This window comes from Uranotaenia lowii, chromosome 1 (genome assembly GCF_029784155.1).
Source record: "Uranotaenia lowii strain MFRU-FL chromosome 1, ASM2978415v1, whole genome shotgun sequence".
In the NCBI taxonomy this organism is placed as follows: domain Eukaryota; kingdom Metazoa; phylum Arthropoda; class Insecta; order Diptera; family Culicidae; genus Uranotaenia; species Uranotaenia lowii.
Window position 1 is genome coordinate 160,356,696 of NC_073691.1, and position 15,999 is coordinate 160,372,694.

The following is a 15,999-nucleotide window of genomic DNA, read 5'->3' on the forward strand; positions in this document are numbered from 1 at the left end:
GAAAATTTTAAGACTGTCGATTTTCAGATACGTACATTAGTCTGAGTCAATTCCCATTTTCGATTTTTTCAAATCCCTGGGGTCTTTAAAGCTTATTCAAAAATTTTACCACGCTAACGGTTCTACCATTTTGCGCACAATTTTACCACCTCATTTTGTTCATTTTATCGGTGGACAACTTTTTTATCACTAAGACACGATGTTTTGTTTGTTGTTTTTTTTTTTTTTTTGAATGGCGAATCAGACTGAAAAAACGATCTGCTTTAGCACTTCTCCAACTGAAAGACTCAGATGGCGTTTTGTTAAACCCCATAGTATTTATACCTTCAAGGAATAATTTGATTGCTTTTATCTCGATAAATAAAAGATAAACACGATCAAGTGTTGAAAACTCGAAACATTTCCAGCTTTTTTTTATAATTTTTTTAACAATACATATGTTGAAGCCTTGAAATGCGCAGGTAAAGAAGTTGTAACTTAAAAAAATGTTGCCCTGACATTTTAATACGTATCTCAGAGTCCTCTCAACTTAAAGTAAAGTAGTCCTACTCACAAAATTTGGGAAATTTATATCTGTGAATGGCAAGTTTCAGCTGTTTGAACTTTAAGGACCGATTATTGACGCTGGGCTTTTAAGTTTTAATAAAGTGTGATGATCAGTAATTGTTCAAATATGTGCATTTCGTACTTGTTTGGACAATTTGGGCGTCGCCGTTAAACTTCTCTTCCTTTAAGAGTTATACCAATGCACAATGGGGAAAAAAGTGTATAAACTGCGTAGAAATTCAATATCTTCCTTCCTACACGAAACAAATCTATGAAAAAGTACTTTCCTTTAATGAAAATGTTCGGAAAAACGATTGAACGTAGTTTCAGATGCCGCACGAGCTCATGAACGGACCTATAGTGCCTTTTTAACCCCTTAATCCACTATATTTTGTAAACAATCCAGATAAAAACTAATTTAGACTCGAAATTTTTGAACAAAAATAGATCTATCTTGTGCGATTTTTTATGAAGAATCAAATGAAGGCTATTTGAGCCACCGCACGCTTCAGAAAACGGAGTTATCGCTGTTCTTACGCTCGATTCCGCTATATTTATCAATTATTTCAGAAAAAGGCATGTTTGGATTTCTCGGAAAAAATCACACAAGATACGTTCCATTAATTTCAAAATGTTCAATTTGAACCAAATGGGACGTATCTTGTTTGATTTTTTCCCGAGGAATCCAACGAAGCCTATTGGAGTTACCGCACGCATTGGAAACAGGAGTTATGGCTGTTTTACCCTCAATTCCCTTACATTTTTCAAAAAGTTAAGAAAATCATGTTCGGACTTTTAAATTTTGAACCAAATGAGACTTATCTAATGCGATTTTGTCCGAGGAATTCAATGAAAGATGTTTGAGCCACCGCACGCTTTGGAAAATAGAGTTATGGCTGTGTTCACCCATAATTCCCCTACATTTTTCTATTAGAAAAAAGCGTATTCGGACTGGAAAATTTTCAACCAAATGGGACGTATCTTATGCGTTTTTTTCGAGGAACCTAACGAAGCCCATTCGAGCCATCGCACGGATTGGAAACTGGAGTTATGGCTGTTTTCCCTTCAATTCTCTGAATGAATGTATAGAAAAATGTTGGGAGATTGAGAATAAAACAACCATAATTCCTGTTTCCAATGCGTACGGTGGCTCAAATGGGCTTCGTTAGATTCCTTGAAAAAAACGCATAAGATACTTCCCATTTTGTTCAAAATTTTCAATTCCGAGCATGCTTTTTTCTGAAATAATTGAAAAATGTAGGGGAACCGTGCGGTGACAGCCTGTATTGGTTTCCTCGAAAAAAAAATTATATAAGATACGTCCCATTTGGTTAAAAAATTTCAAGTCCCAACATGCTTTTTTTATTATTTATAAAATATAGGGGAATTGAGGGTAAAACAGCCATAACTCAATTTTACAAAGCGTGCGGTCATTGGATTCATCGGAAAAAATCATACAAGATACGTCCCGTTTGGTTCAAAATTTTGAAGTCCAAACTTCAAGTCCGGAAATAATTCGAACTTCATATTTTCAAGTCCGGGAATAATTTAAATAGATAGGGGAATTGAGGGCAAAAACAGCGATAACTTCGCAAACAGCCTCATTGGATTCCCAGGAACAGTTACACAAGATAGGTAGGTCTATTTTTGTTCAAAATTTTTAAGTCTTAATTAGTTTTATCTGGATTGTTTACAAAATATAGGGGAATTAGGGGTTAAAAAGGCACTATAACTCTGTTCGTAAGCTCGTGCAGAATCTGAAACTACGTCCAATAGTTTCTCCGGACATTTTCACTGGAGGAAAGTTCTCTTTTATAGATTTGTTTCGTGTAGGAGGAAAGATATTGAATCTCTTCGCGGTATATACACTTTTTCCCCATTTTGCAATGGCTTGAAAATCTAACTGACCGAGAAAAATCTTTTGGTGCTTGAGGTTTTGATCTGTATCAGAAGGTTTGTTATCTATGGTTTTTCGATTTGATGTTAGAACTAAGAAGATTGGAATCCTTCGTTCCGAGTAAACGAAGGTATTACTATTTCAAATGTTTTCCAACTGGGGCGTCTGGACAAGCAAAAAAAAAGTGCCGAATAATCGGTTCACTGTTAGTTAGTATAGTAGGTATCAAATTAACAGAATCGCACAAGTTGCATGTTTCAAGTATCCCAGAGGGCCCCGGTCCCATATCGACAGCTCACAGGCCGAGAGGCCGGTTTCTCGAGTGGGGCTTGTTCAGGTTGATTTTTGTTTTTCGTCGAAGACTTCCCCCTCTTTTTACCGATAGGCTTCTTGCCGTCCCGTTTTGTCAGTTTTACCAATCCACGCTACCGGTTTGTGGGCCATTTTCGACTTTTGGTCGAACCATTTATAAGATACAACCTTTTTCGGGCTTTTGGCTGCTACGTGGATGTCGTTGTCGGTTGTTTTGGGGTTTCTTTATTAGTATGATTATTGCTTGTTAGTATGCTCCTTCTGTTTCTTCTAGGTGCTTTTCGGTTTTTTCGATTATCAGAGCACGCATTCGGACGACGGACGAGGATAAGAGAATTTAACCTTGCGTTTATCATCGAATAAAGTTAAGATTCATTCAGATGATACTATTTTTTCTCTGGTCAAATCTCCGAATCAGCACTTCGAGTTGCAACGATTGGTTTTTGTTGTCAAATAACGACCTTGTAAACACGATCAAATTCGCGTAACAACATTTTCATTTGGCCACATGAATCCTATCTAACGAACACACCGATAGGAAATTGGCACGCTATTTTGACTCACACAAACACCCTCACAAAACAGCATTATAGCAGCATTTATGAGGCTAATAAAGTGGCACTGATTTTATATTCACGGTTGCACAATTCACATGGGCACGGTTGGACTGGTGCTTCACATCTCTATTGGCAAGATGAGCCAAATTTAATCACAACACCCTCCTCTTTCCCCGTTACAAACCCCATCGATGATATGATTGCTAAAATGAAATGACGTTCCTGACCCAAATTCTATGCGTTACACACCTAAGGGTTGTTTGGCTGTTTATCCTAGCGAAATTACCAGTCTTAAACCTCCACGAGTAGGATTAGCTGGTCCTAACAAACAACGTCCAAATTTTCGCGACCGAACTTCACACCGAATCGATTCCAACGGCCACGACCGTCTCCCGTTCAAACTGAACCTACGACTGATGATGATGATGATGAAAGCATTCCAGTCTACCCGTTCCCCAGTCCAGTATAGTCAGTCAGTCAGTCGGACTTGGTTGGTTGGATTTCCACCACAATACAACAATGAGTGAACGAATGTTATACGACTATACACCTCTACTCTGTCTATAGCCCTCGTATATCCAGCCAAACGAACCGAGAAAAAAAAAAACAAATGAAACTATACCGCAGACAACTATCCGGCATGAGTTCCACAACACAGAACACCAAAACGGCAAAAAAAACTAACCAAAGGAAGACGACAAGAGGGAATAACAACAACACTCATCATTTGAAGCAAGAGTGAACAACGAGAGAAAAAAAAACAACAAACGGGTAAACCGGAATCGATGCGGGGACTTACGCAGCGCTGCCGCTGGAATCGGTGCACCGTACCGTCTGTACTCCTCTGTTATACCAGCCAACCAGTCGTATATCTTAACCATACCGGCGTTGTGATAATGATGGGAACGCACGAATGAGCTAGCAGCATGTCGTTGGTCTTTAGCCGGTGTGTGGTGACGCTGGTTTTGGTCCTTTCCTGAACATCATTTGGGACAGGACCGTACAGAAAATTCACCACGGCTAGGTTCCCTGCTACCTAACCGGTCCAAAAAAAGTTACGGCAGTCCGACAATTTAAGGTCCAACCGGTTCGGTGCCATACGTTTTGGAATGGGCGAGTCCGAAATGTAGGGGTGTGCAAATTTTATGTAACTTGGGTTTAAAGTCGAACGAGTGCAATAAATCTTGAGATCGGAGAGGAAATTTAAAGGAAATTATTGTGTTTACAATTTTTTTTTGTTACAAAACAAAATCATTTACTATTTTTAAAAGTTCTTGCAACTTTTCGCACTGTGATTTCAGTTCTAAAAGGTTATGCAAGCACATGCTGGTGTTTTATACTTTCTGTTGAGTTCAAATAACCATGAAAATATAAATACTATAAAACTATAAAACAATTATTCATCTGTTTATTTGGCATCACTTCCCACTGCACTAAGTAAAACACATCCACTTTCCTCCTGACCGTCCGAGCATTCACACGCAGCTTATCATTTGGTCCTTCGAACCGGATTAGACGAAACGTGGTAAATACATTTACATAAAACTAATTTTCCTTCTCTAGGAATTTAGTGTCAACCCCAGGTTCAAACATCGAAGAAATCTCAGACATAAATGAGCATTTCATCATTTTTTCCATAAATACGACTAGGCGGACCCTTGTTGAATAGTTCACTCATGATACGCCATCTTGGAATAAATGGGAATCGGCTTGAGTATAAGTTATCTGCAATTTGTACGGTGAGTCGAATCTCGACAGCCGTGAAATTAGCAATTACAATGGAGAACATTATTTTTTATTTACGTAGTATTCCGTCTCACGACATAACTTGACGAACATAATTCCTAAAATTCACTCAGTCCATGGCAGCCGTTCTCCAATTTCTCGGGCACCCCACGTTCACCAGATCACACTTGGTCTAACCACCTCGCTCGTTGCGCCCCCGCTCGTCTTGTTCCTACCGGATTCGTAGCGAACACTTGTTTTGCAGGGCAGTCGTCCGGCATTCTCGCAACATGTCCCGCCCAGCGTATCCGGCCAGCCTTCACCACCTTCTTCGCCTTCATCCTTCGCCTCCACACTCCGTTCTCCTGTACGCCGTCAAAGATGACTCTTAACACTCGTTGCTCGAATACTCCGAGTGTACGCAAATCCTCCTCGAGCAATATCCATGTCTCGTGCCCGTAGAGAACAACCGGTTTAATGAGCGTCATATACAGGTTACACTTCGTGCGAGGGCTAAGTCTTCTCGACCGCAGTTGCTTGTGGTGTCCATAGTAGGCACGACTTCCGTTGATAATTCGCCTCCGGATCTCACGGCTGGTGTCATTGTCTGCGATCACCAATGAGCCGAGATAGACAAAGTCTTCGACTATCTCCAGCTTGTCGCTGTCGATCGTGACCTTGTTATTACTGGATTAGCGGGTTCGGTCGGTCTCGGATCCGCAGGCCAGCATGTACTTCGTCTTGGACGTATTAATCATCAACCCAATCCTTCCTGCTTCGCTTTTCAGTTTGCGATAGATCTCCTCCACCGCCTCAGATGATCTGCCGACTATATCAATGTTATCGGCAAAGCAGAAAAGTTGACTGGATCTGTTGGAGAACATTATTAATCGCATGGCTTACATGGAGATCAAACTTAAAAACAAAATTCGTGGTCTTTCTGACAGAGCAATGTCGGTGATTAATCCGGAAGAGCAACAATTTGTGGATGCGGAGGAGGTTCTACTCACCGAAGGGAAAAACCCAGGAGCACATGGTTTGGTAGATGCAGCAGCATCTACTGGTATTCAAGGTTCGCCAATATTTGTTGTTCAATCTGAGCTCGAACGCTTTTTGAGTCGGCTAATTACAACATCGCATACGAGTTGCTGAACTGACTGTTCAATAATTCAAAACTCTTGATCAACATACTCGAGAGCTGTTCGAATTAAAGGCCGTCGAACTCGAATCCCCAACAGCGCTTAGGGAATTATTTGATTCAGCAAGGAAACATTTAATATGCTTGGAAACGCTGCAACAACCGATTCAGGCCTTAGACGCCATATTAGTTCACTTATTGTCCAACAAGCTAGACTAAGCTTGCCAGATTGCCCGGTTTTATCCGGGTTTGCCCGGATATTTGATGCAAAATTTCGAGAAAGTCCGGTCCGGCCCGGTTGCCCGGATATCGTGAAAAAAGTCCGGATATTGCCCGGATTTTTCCACAATTTTCACAAAGAAACCAAAAAAAATCAAAGTTTTTGAGTAAGTTTCAGCAAAATCGATTAATGGTATGGAAATTTTCAACGGTTGTTTCAAATAATTTCGCTGATTTACTTTTATAAACCTTTAAATATTTAAGTGTTCCAAAAAGTTTTTGGAAGTCTGCAATTACATAAATAAAATATTTATTTCATTTTTTTTGCATTTTTTCTTTGCATTTTTATATAATAACACCTAAATTTTGCCCGGTTTTTGGATTTGAAAAATTGAAATCCATGCCCGGATTTTGCCAGGTTTTTTTGAAAAAATGCCCGGAATTGCTAGGCCCGGATGGGAGTGGAAAAAATTCTGGCAACCTTAAGCTAGACAATGCAGCTCGAAGACAAGCGGATACTGCAGCCTCGGGTACCACGCCAGCTACATACAACAAGCTGGAGGGCTTCTTTTTGGACCGCTACCAGGTGCTAGATGCTGTTCCAAGCAAGAGAAAGATTCCCGTGGAAGGCGGATCAATTACCAAGAAGATTTAACCAGAATCAAGATCCTTTGTCAATCGGACTGACAACAAGTGTCCAATATTTGTTTATTTGTGTAAAACATCAACGGATCACCTGTTGATCCTAATGATAACTTAATAAAATAATGAGTTAAAAACTAGTTAAATCTACAAAGCTCTCGAAAATATTAAAACAAATTTCGGAAAGTAGCCCTTGAAGCGTCGAAACCAGTCCAGTAGGGATCCACAGAATCCTAAGCGTTCGAGTTTAGCAATAGCAATATCGTGATTTACTTTTTCGAAAGCAGCAGACAGATCAGTATAGATAGCGTCAGTTTGTGACTTCATGGTGAAGCTATCTTGCTCGAACGATGTAAAAGTCAGCAATTTGTCAGCAAATCGTAAATATCTGGCGAAAAAACCTTTATTTAAGTAACAGAGTGGAAGAAGGGGGGAGGGGGGGGGGGGGGAGTGAGTGAGTTAGAGAAAAATAGTGAAAACTTTTAACAATTTGTAGGCCGCGGTGAAAAGTGATTTTTCAACATCTTTCATTTTCATCTAACCTTCTATCCACCAATATAAAATTTTTTCATAATCTTCAGATGTCCCTACTAAAAAGGATATCACTTTTCACCGCTAGACCGATAAATTAAATCTACAAATACAAATTACGGTTATTAATCCTTCATAAAACTTTTAACAAATTTTCTCAATACACTTATTGTGATATCTTTTTATAAAACAATCTGCAAATCTCAGATGTTCACTACGAAAAAGTGTTGCAGAAATACAAATTTTCGTAAATTTTACAATTGGTTGTTTAGAAATTATAACTTGAAGAATTCTTTAAAGAATTTTCCGATACAAATGTCATTTTACATATGAAAATTAAACACACATTTTCGTAGAAGAAAATGTAAAAAAAATGTTCAAGTTATCCACAATATTTTTACTGAGCATCTTCATATCAGCGTAAGACCCTCATCAAAATTTTAATGATTCTCATTTTGCAACAATTCTAAAACAATTATTTGAGAAAAGTGTAAATGAGCTAGAAACAGTATCGGCGATATAATTGGTGTGAATCCTGAAATCCAGCCGTGTTGGTCGAAAATTAGAAAAATGTCTTCCGAATGTTCAACTTGAGCGATTGCCTTGTTTCCGAAAATAGTTGGGAATGACGGAATAGTTTTATCTTATCTGGGAAAAAATAAAACAAAGTTTTTGGAGACTATGCTTTAAAAACTGATTTTAGAAATACATTTCTGAACTCGATTTTTTATCAGATTTTATCCATCAACTTTTGTTTCAGAAGTAGTATTTTCGGTATTTTTAGAAAATTAAATAGTTATGTACCGAATAGTTCGAACGGCCGAATACCGACCCTTTTCAAGTATTCGGTGAAACGAATATTTTTAAAATAAATAGCATAAACATAAAAAATCGTAAATAAGCTTAAAATGTGTTCAAAAGTACCATCTGCATCACCAAATATTCTGGGAGAAATACCATTGTGAGTAATATTTTAAAAGTGATGATAGAATTGATGAAAATAAATTTCATTTTTTTCATAGAAAACAAACAATAACTGCACTCACATACACTGTATCAAAAAATTGTCCGTACAGCACGTTCCTTGAAGTCCAAACAATCAAAAAGTGCACTTTTTCAGTCAATAAAAATACTACAATAACATCATTCGCTGCAGAAATTAGTCCTTTTTGTAGATCAGTATTAAAAACGTTTATAAATTAAACCTTAAAAATAATCCAATGCATTTTGTATAGAAAGTCCCAAAAACGACGTCAAAAAATTGTCCGTACACTGAAGCCTTTGTCAAATATTAGTCAAGTAAACAGTTATGTGTCAGTCTGTCAAACGAAGAAACGTGAATTGAATCTCAGCAAAGACAATTTCCAGTGGTCTGAGTGATAAATACGGTAAAATGAACTTTATCTAGCATAAATCAGCAGATTTTCGTGTATCCGGATGTCAACGGGTATTTTTTGTGAAAAGCAGACATTTTTCTGTTAATTAAATCCACAAAAATTAACATGAAAATGTCTGCTCCTCACAAAAAAATACTAGTTGACATCCGGAAACTGATTGCTGACCTGAAGGATGACGGTAAAAGCTTGTCCGAAATTGCAGGTATAGTAAAACGGCCACGATCGTCGGTTCAGTATGTCCTTCAGAACTTTAAAAAGACTAACTCCCTGGAGACCACTCCAGGAAGAGGCCGCAAACTGAAGCTTACGGATCGTCACCATCGCATCATTAGCAGGGAAATCAGTCAGATTTCTAAAATCAGTGCCCCGAAACTAGCAGACAGCCTGAAGAATTTTGAAAACATACAGGTTAATCCTCAAACGGTACGGAACATACTTCATGAGAAAAAAAACCAAGGTCGTGTTGCTCTGAAGAAGCCGTTTATATCTGCTTAAAAAAAAGAAAAGGCGGCTGGAATACGCTCGAAAGTATGTCCTGGAACCGGAAGAGTTCTAGCAGAACGTCATATTCACTGACGAAAGCTAATTTAATATTTTTGGGTCTGACGGACATGTAAGAGTATGGCGTAATCCAAATACTGAATTGGATCCGAAAAAATTGTGACTGACAGTTAAGCACGGTGGTGGCCATGTAATGGTGTGTTATGCTTTCAGCGCAAATTGCACCGGAAACTTGACATTCATTTACGGAGGAAAATAAAAAGATTTATCAGTTATATTACGCGTCTACAGGAATATAAATATGATTGTTTGGTTCTGACCCGAAAAAACGATCAAACCAACTATCAGCTTATACGATTAGTCTCCAGGGAGATAGTCTTCTTAAAGTTTTGAAGGACATACTGAACCGACGATCATGGCCGTTTTACTATTCTATGCGTAATTCGAAGACAAGTAAATAAATTAATTTCGGACAAGCTTTTACCGTCATTCTTCAGGTCAACGATCAGTTTCCGGATGTCAACGGGTATTTTTTTTGTGAAGAGCAGACATTTTCCTGTTAATTTAATCCACAAATTGTTTAAATCTACTGATTTATGCTAAATAAAGTTCATTTTACCGTATTTATCGCTCAGACCACTGGAAATTATCTTTGCTGAGATTCATTCACGTTTCTTCGTTTGAAAGACTGACACAAAACTGTTTACTTGACTAATATTTGACAAAGGCCTCAGTGTACGGACAATTTTTTGACGTCGTTTTTGGGACCTTCTATACAAAATGAATTAGATTATTTTTAAGGTTTAATTTATAAACATTTTTAATACTGATCTACAAAAAGGACTAATTTCTGCATCAAATGATGTTATTGTAGTATTTTTATTGACTGAAAAAGTGCACTTTTTGATTGTTTGGACTTCAAGGTACGTGCTGTACGGACAATTTTTTGATACAGTGTACATACGCAGGTAACGCGAGCCTATTACATGTTTAGAGCAAAAGTACTAATCAAAGCAGGTGAAAAACGCTATTTTTTCAAGCTTTGTATAGAATTTGAAGCATAACTGAAATCAAGTTTCAATCAATAATCTAAGTTTCATATTTTTTATGTAATTTTTCATTACCATAAAATCTCCATAACTGAGATTTATTTTTATACGTAACCATTTCTTACTTAATCAACTTAATTTTGAAAGTTTCATATTAAAGAATTGATTATTTTTATAAAAACTATTGATCATCATTAAAATTGTTGAATTGTGATAACTGCTCAAAATGTATGAGGCCCTCCGATCCAAAGGGGTATAAGTGCATAAAAGCTTATGAAATATCACAGTAAACGGGCTTTCGAAAGAAAAATAAATTATTAATTTAAAAAAGAAACTTATTTCGAGAAAATACATTTTTAATTTGATGTGTTTGGCCATTTCCAAACATTTGGATATCTAAAATTTATATTTCCTTTTCAAACGTAAAAGTATGTAAAATTCTAAAAATCTGAAAAATTACCAAATTATGAAGAATTGTTTCATATCAATGAATCAAAATCGATCATTTTTGCTACGTCAAGGCAAATACAATCAAAGCTCATTTCTTTCAAAAACGTTCCAAAATAAAAAATTATTTTTAAAAAAACTTAAATTCAAAACTATCTTTTTACCTTTAATTCAGAAAAAAATGTGGGCTTTGCCTTCTGTAAAAATCGGAGCTTGCTTTGAAAAATAAACCAAGAAATGGAAATGTAGTATTAGATTTAGCCAACAAAAATCGAATCTGTTCAGGTGGACATCTGAAGAAGGGGGATAGGGGTTTCAAAATATCCACACTTGTGCACGGAGAGGGAGAAGGGGGTAAAAATCTTATTTTTTGTCCACGTGGTATCTGAACGGCCCCAAAGGCAATTGAACACTTAAAGGCTCAAGTCTTTTTTACTTCTAAAAAGAATCGAGATATGTTGATCCATCAAACATGGAGCCAAATCGATCTGGAATAACTTGTAAGATAACAAAGTTATAGTCGAAACAAGTTTGCAGGTATTTATTGAACATACCGACTATTTGGTGAACATTATCAAAAGATGAACAAACTATAGCTAAAGTTTTAACGAAGTTAGTCTGAGCAAACATTTTCAATAAATATCCAAAAAGCGAAAAAAAACTCACGAGCATCAAAGATAACTTATCAGATTAGCGAAAAGTTGTTTGATGACAGAGATACGCACGCTTTTTGCCGATACGCTATACTGAGGGGTGAGCCCAAACTTTGATGATTCGAAATTTATGAAAAAAGATTCAAATGCAACTAAAATTTTTAAATTCGGTCCACCCAACCCTGAACTGATCAGGTTTAAATATAAAGTGCGTTTTTTTTCGGAAATTTTCCAATTTATTCCAAGATTAAGTCATATTAAGTTAACATATAAATTTTGCCAATAACATACGAAGAAGGTTTTGCTCATCGACTTTAGAATGAGATTGAGGGGGTGATCCAAAACTTATGACCGGCAGCGTTTATGGTCAGCAAATTCAAATTCAACGCTATAAGTACCCCAAAAAAAAGTTATTTCGTGAAATTCGGTCCAGGGTATTGCAAGTTACAACTGTTTTAGTTTGGCGGACCGACTTTTTTCAATTTTAAGCTGTTAAAGATATTAATAAATAATTTTATTGAACAAACCCCAAACGGAGTGGAAAAATTTGAAAATTCGAACGTACACCTACTAAGAAAAGTTTCTTATTTTTATGTAAAATCTAGCGTTTGCGAGTACTTCGTAACGGGTTTTTGCCGCTTGGGGAGGGTGATCACCCCGATCACCCCCCCATAGGACCGCGCCTGTCTCGTGTTAATATAGGCACACGAGCGAAATAAGTAACAAAAAAAAAGTTGTCTCTATATTTCATTAACAGCAAATTCAAAATGAACACTCTAAATAACTCAACAAAAGTTATTTGATACAGCTGCTTGAGATTGGTGAACCAACTTTTTCCAACATTGATTAATATTTAAAGTGACAAATAAAGTTTTTAGTGAATAAACACCCCCACGGAGTGGAAAATTTTGAAAATTTAAAAGCACATCTACTAAGAAAAGTTCCAAGTTTTCATAGAAATTCAAGCATTTGCGGGTATTTTGTAACGGTTTTTTGCCGCTTAGAGGAGGTGATCACCCCGATCACCCCCCCCCCCCCCCCATAGAACCGCGCCTGCTTCATAATCGCCCAGTACTTCTCGATGGGGCGGAACTCCGGAGTGTTGGGAGGATTAAACATTTTCGGCACGAAATTGACCTTATTGTCCGCATACCACTTCAGCACGGCCTTGGAATAGTGACATGAGGTCATATCCGGTCAGAAGATTTGTTGGGACGTTGTGGGCCTTCAGAAGAAGAAGCAGCCGCTTCTGGAGGCACTCTTTCATGTACACCTGTCCGTTCATCGTGTCCTGGGTCACAAAAGGTGCACTCCGCTTCCCGCACGTGCAGAAGACTTGTCAAACCAGGAATTTATTCGCAAATTTGGACATCTTCTGAGTGCAGACATGCTCCGGAACGCTGAACTTACCCTTGGCCGTTAAAAATAGGTTGCCGGGGATCTGTTTGAAGTCGGCTTCACATATGTTTCATCGTCCATGATGCAGCATTCAACTTTCGTCGGCATATTGAGGTACAATTTCCTGGCACGGGTTTTGGCGGACTTGTTCTGCTTTTCGTTGCGATTAGGGGCCTTTTGTACCATGAACGTTCGAAGTCCAGCCTTAGTTTTGGCCTTCTGGACAAAACTTCGGCTTAGGTGCATCTTCTTAGCCACATCCCGAACGGAGGTGTTCCGGTTTCGGATGGAGGCCCCAACTACGCGGTTGTGATTTTTGGTGTTGTACGGAATACTTGTTCCTTCCTTTCTGGGATTCCGATCGGTGGTCAATCGTTCCTCGAGTCGCTTAATCACTCGCGACACCGTGGAATTCGCGATTCCCAACGTTTTAGCGATGGAACGATTTGAAAGATCCTTGTTCTGGTGGTGAATACGCTAGATTTTATCACGCACGAGCTGTTCTTTCGACTCCATTTCCGCGAGTTTTAATCACAAGACTTAAAAACTTGCAGGATGTAAACAAAGCACTATGAACTAAATTCACCCAAATTTTCATTAAATTCTACCCAACGGTCAAAAAGATAGAGCAATTTCATAGTGTGGCAATTTCATCGCGGACACCCTTTAAACTTCAGAGGAAAAGTAGAGAAAAGTATTTTTTTTTCAATTTTCAATTTTCAACGTTCAATGTTCTATTTTAAAATAAAAATTTAAATGCCACTCAAAGTTTGATATGAAGTGTATTCGATGTCGAATGTCGAATAGCCGAAAAATTTAACTGAAACTAAAAAATTTCTTTTGAACTAAAAATATTCCTATTCAAAACGAACATCGCCACTGTCTTTCCGATAAAAATAAATTTCTCGATATATGTATGTTACGTTTTGCAAACAAGCTTTCCCTAAATTAAAACACACCTCTCATTCGAAGGGATAACACGACGTTGAAATTTTCTGCCGTTCGTAGTTTCCGTCCTAATGGAATCGATGGAACCGATCATAAATTACGTCCCTCATAGCAGCAGTTTGGTTCCCTTGTTTTGGTTTCGAACCAAAGTCGATGCGTTCTCTCGGATGGAAACGATATCGAAAGAAGGGTTTTTGCGCCCCAACAGTATTCCGATCGACGACGACGACGACGACAACAACGTGGCAGAAAGCCAGTTCGATACTTCTCTAGGAGGGCGGCGTTATATGAAATTACTAAAAAGTGAAACTCCCAAAAAAGCAGAAATAGCAATCGACATAAGAAAAGGGGTCTGATATTTATTCGATGTTCTGCTTTAAAAGCACCCCCCAATTTATGAGCTTTACGGAGCAAGCATTCTATATGTTTAAAAAAAAAAAAATAAAGCGAAAATGAAACGTGCCAAAAACGACATACGATAACTGACATAAAACGAACTGTGGTCGCTCTAGGTATGCAAACATAAGAAATTTATAATTTTCTTGAAAGACACAATTAAAAAAAGTCATTCTTTAATTTAAGAGGTGTTAACATCTCTTGGAATTAACTGTAAAACTAGAGAAATGCCGAACTTCAGTAACAAATGCACTTGTCTCGAGAAACTTCCATTTCTTTACCTCATGCACTTACCAAGAGCAAGTAGCTTTCCAGTGTATATTCAGGTCGGCTAATCCAAAGCATACTTTCGGGCGTTTCTTTAACTCTGAAACCGGTGAAGTTATTTGCTGACTGCCCGCAGCGGCCCCTAGCAATTAAAGTCATATGAAAAGTTAAGAACCTCTTGTTCTGGGAAACAACCTGCAAAAAGATAAAGTGGCAGGAAACGGTCGCCGGCAGCTTGCTCGAAGGAAGTCGTAGAATGAAGATGACGTTGATGAGCTTATTACCTGGAGTTTTCATTTTTCCTCCATTCCCGGTTGGTCACAATAGTGGCGAGTGTGCAAGAATAGAGCACATTTTTCCTGGTCTTTTCCACTGTTACTGTTCTTGGAACAACTTCGTAGTAAGGGGCTTGCTCTCAGAATTTTGTGCATTAATGACTTCGAAAGTTCCATTGAGAATATTGAAATACTGATAAAAAATTGTAAACACTAAACCTTCAAGAATGCATAATTTTTTAATTTTAATGTTTAGAATTGTGTATTCGACATCCACGATTTTAAATCTAACTGCCAGGAAAGATTGCTGATGCTCGTGTCATATCTTCGAAATGATTTTCTTGTTAAAAGTGACTTACAGAAATCCCAGATTTTCTATCCCAAAAATGAGTCTCAATCTTAAATTTGAAATCTTGTTCTGTGAGTTGCATCTTATATCCGAATTCATAACTTTAAATCTAAAGCTTAATTCTAACGTTAAGTCTAATTCATGAGTCTAAAATTTGAAATCAGGATAAAAAATTCAAATCTGGATTCTTAGCAGGAAATATAAATCTGTAATCTGAAATTTTAATTTTTAATCTGAAGCCCCCTCCTTATTTGTAACTGAAGTCTGAATGAATCTGAAAATTGAAATCTGGATGTGAAATTTCAAACTGAAATCTCTATGCACATCTGAGCGTAAAATCAGAATCTGATATCTGTTAGATAAATTTCGAATTTTGGATATAAATTTTGAGACTAATTCATGATTTGAATCTGAATCTTAACCATACACTAGACATCTGAAACGAATACATGAAATTTGATTCTGAAATCGAAATCTTTAAATTTTAACTATGAATGCTGATCTTTTATCTGAACCTGACAACCTGTATCTAAAATCTGTTTTAAAAACTGTACCTGCAATTTGAATTTGGGAACTGTAGCCGAAATTTGGAATTTGAAACCGCAAATTTAATCTGAAATTCCAATCTGATATCTGAATCTGAAATCTGAATCTGGAACTATAATGTTAAATCTAAATCTGAAATCCGAACTCAGAATCTGGATTCAGAATCTTTTATCTGAATCTGAAATCTAAAATTTGAATCCAAATCT

General features: G+C 37.5%; 2 protein-coding genes across 3 annotated transcripts in view; one reads left to right on the forward strand and one right to left on the reverse strand.

The window, feature by feature from the left end:
• The window catches only part of LOC129740696 (probable G-protein coupled receptor Mth-like 5), a 57,209-nt gene extending 53,469 nt beyond the window's left edge, over positions 1 to 3,740 (reverse strand). Inside the window, exon 1 of one of the 2 annotated variants that reach the window (XM_055732459.1) lies at positions 3,562 to 3,740. The gene's annotated coding sequence lies outside the window, so the exon portion shown is untranslated. The remainder of the gene's footprint in view (positions 1 to 3,561) is intronic. The other variant, XM_055732460.1, reaches the window with a different exon arrangement.
• Positions 1 to 15,999, forward strand: part of LOC129740695 (RNA helicase aquarius) — a 220,522-nt gene that overhangs the window by 69,840 nt on the left and 134,683 nt on the right. The window lies entirely within an intron of this gene.